The 3,226-nt window shown below is 39.5% G+C and overlaps 1 long non-coding RNA gene across 1 annotated transcript; it reads left to right on the top strand.

Moving 5' to 3' along the window:
- Positions 1-2,295: 2,295 nt before the first annotated feature.
- On the top strand, positions 2,296-2,676 carry LOC106941335 (uncharacterized). Its single transcript, XR_001423335.1, has 2 exons — positions 2,296-2,514; positions 2,606-2,676. It is a non-coding gene; the product is annotated as an uncharacterized LOC106941335 (long non-coding RNA).
- The last annotated feature ends 550 nt before the right edge of the window (positions 2,677-3,226 follow it).

The raw sequence follows: 3,226 nt of genomic DNA, 5'->3' as shown, positions 1-3,226 counted from the left end.
TTAATAAGCAAATTTATATCAGACTTGAATTGGCAGTTGGAGGCCATAAAAAATCAGTTCAGCGGGCCACAAATAGCCCCTAGCCCGCACTTTGGATACCACTGGCAAGCTGCATATCAGTATCTAATTTGGCACGTGAGAAAAGGATCTGATTTATCTCTGCTCTTGGATGGAGTGAGGTGTCAAAGCGTTTGTCATCATGGGTAACCAATAGCTCTGATGAGCGCTCCGTCTCCAGCCTCTACATGCCTCAGAGGGCATTAAAACTGATAACTAGGAGCATAAAGCAGCGCTGGGACCATAAAAACCACATCCGTATCCGAACGGTAGAGCAAAGTCTCGTAAACAGCTTCTTATTAACGGCCTCCGCTTTAAGACATCCATGTTCTGTTTGCATGGGAATCAGCCACAAAGGTTTCTGTGTAGTTTGTGTCCCATTTGAAACACTGGCATGCTGTTCATGCTGTATTACAGACACACACACCACCCCTCTCTCTAATGCTCCGGTTGTGTGTTTATCCTGGATAAGGTCGTGTGTTATCCTTACACATTTTGAGGTCGGCCTTTAACAGCAAGTCTGAAGGTGAGAGGGAGGCCTCTGTCTAAACAAAACGTGTTTTACCTTCAGGTTGCTAAAAAAAAAAAAAAAGGAGGGTGGGCGGGCAGAGTTTGGCTGTGCTCTCAATCACATTCTGTGATACAAGTTTTTAATTGTGAAAATTTACTGCTGTATTTTTTTGCATGTGGGTGCTGTTTTCTTCCTTTCACTTCTGTGTGAATATGCATGTGTGTCTGTGTGTGTGTGTGTGTGTGTGTGTGTGTGTGTGTGTGTGTGTGTGTGTGGCTTGGGCCTTAAAAAGGTCCGCATTCATCCAGGGAGGCCCCAGCGGTGGCTAGAAGCTCGCCAGGTGTAGAACAGAGCGTCTGTTGTGTGACTGATCTGAAGTTGCGTCAGCTTCTTCCAGAGAGATGGCAGGGGGAAAAAAGAAACGCTTCAGTTGAACTCCTGATTTGTCAGCAATGTTCAAATCTGTCCAGATCCTGGATCATGAAGATATGATGAGTCAATAGGGATTAAACTGACTGTCAGTGATATAAATTAGCTAAAAGCCTCAAACAAAAATAGCACTGTTTGTCTTTTAAGTCTTTTCGAGGAAAGAAAGTGTTTAGAGTCTCTTCATCTGCCAATAAAAACTTTAAAAACCACTGGGTTGTGTCACTAACCTGTTTCTGGGTCAAATCCAATTTGGGGGGGCGCGGAAAGCCGTCTGGATAAAAAAAACCCAAAACATGAGCACTGTATGTGCTGGGTTTTTACCTTAGAGTGGCCAACTCTCTGTTATTCCCATGTCAATTTGATACAGTAGAGGCTTCCACACTTCCCATATTTGTGTCCTCTGTCACTTTTATCAACAGTTAAAACTGTTTAATCCGTTGTTAACATGTTGTAACCTGTTTTTCCGAGCCGCCAGGAGACCTGCTGCAGCTGGGCGGAGCTACGTAGGTTTGTGTTAGAATCACGGCAGCAATTCAGCAAAACGCAAAGAACTTTTCACAGTTTTTCCCTCCAAACTAACCGACTGAGTTGAGTAAAGCTGTTGGATGCAGGTAATTTAGCTAAAGATGACTAGCTAATATCAATACAGAACCTTAAGCTTAACAAGTACCTTGTAGGCTACCAATGTTGGTGTCTATTTTCAGCTACGTGCATTCATTTTGCCCCCAAAAAAGTCGATTCCCCCCCGCCTCACACGCGTCGTTTCAACCAGACAGCCATTTGTAATCCATAGGGAGGGCGCAGAAAATGTTTGGAAACCACTGGGGGGCGCAGAAGAAAAAGTTTGGGAACCACTGTGTTATAGTAACCTTGAGTAAAAATGCTAAAATCTGAGTTAAACCATCACAGTGCACAAAAAGCTTATTTTTAAACATCCTCATTGTAGCTTTAAAGGCTTGGTATCAAAAGAAAAGAGTGTTACTTGTAACTGATTAGATTAACTGCACAATTTCTGTTTGTTTTTATTGTTGCTTCCAAAGCTGTTTTCATCATTTCAAATAATTCTAAACTTGATCTATTTTTCCATCAGGTTTGTTGTGACTACTTGTGTTATCAGTGAGTGAAATCTAACTAAATCCAAGCATTTGCTTGGAGAAGCCACTACGGAAAGGTTGTTTTCAGACAGATGACTTGGATTAAAGCAACAACATGGCAATCAGGGTAATTGCATCATCAGCTTTTCTGTAAATAAGATGCTAAAAATATCACACCAGGGCAGGGTTCTGTAATTAAATGTTTGTGTAACCTGGTTGTAATTCTCTTTTGTTATAATTACACAAAATGTCTTTTTTTGATTATTTGTCTTGTTCCTTATCTTACTGAAACACCTCTGTCATTGTTTTAACCGTGTTACTTTAAGATTGAAGCCCCTCCCTTTTATTTCTTCTTCTGTGGTATTGTCTTTAAATTGTTTGCGCCCCTTAGCCCCTCCCCTTTTGTCATGTCCTGCGGGAGAGGTGTGTGCGTTTTATTTTTCCATCTAAATACATTCAGTTTATCTATAGATCTATTAAGTTAATTTTTGTTATATACTTTTGTTTTGTGTAGGACTTGGAGCGGGCAGCCTTTAACACGGTTGTTTTGTCTGTATTCTCGTCAGAAATAAACCGAGAATCATCTTTTAAAAGATAAACTGCGTCACGGCCTGTTCACTCAATAACCAGCACAACACAGAAATGGATCCGGTTACATTTGCTCCAATTAGTTTTTCTCATCTAAAGAATATATGTTTTGACTACAAAACTTAGAATACTCTTGAAGTCCATCTTTCCTCTGAACTCTACTTTTAGAGTTGCTGATTATCTTTGCTAGCTTAGCGTTCTTTACTTTGTCTTTTATGGTACCATACGGAGTGAAAATATGTCGTATGAAGTTTTATAGTTTCAAAATCTTCACAAATAGATTGTGTTTTTAGAAACCCAAACCAGTTTTCATTTTTTTACTAGTTTGCAGAGTAAAACAATACCAAAACTGCACCCTCGCTCTTTATATATATATACCGGCAAAGATAGCTAATACAAAACTTTTTTTCAGAACTATGCTGCAATAGCACCTGTTTGTTTTTTTTTGTTTTTTTGTTTTGTTTTTCAAAGCCAATGCGTAACATCTTTTTTTTTTTTTTTTTTTTTCAAAATGTAGTTAAATTCTTCCCAAATTTTGTACTTGGAC

Source organism: Poecilia latipinna, unplaced genomic scaffold (assembly GCF_001443285.1).
Source record: "Poecilia latipinna isolate Pla-1442-1.1 unplaced genomic scaffold, P_latipinna-1.0 Scaffold3612, whole genome shotgun sequence".
Classification (NCBI taxonomy): Eukaryota; Metazoa; Chordata; class Actinopteri; order Cyprinodontiformes; family Poeciliidae; genus Poecilia; species Poecilia latipinna.
This window is presented reverse-complemented; position numbering and strand designations above follow the sequence as displayed.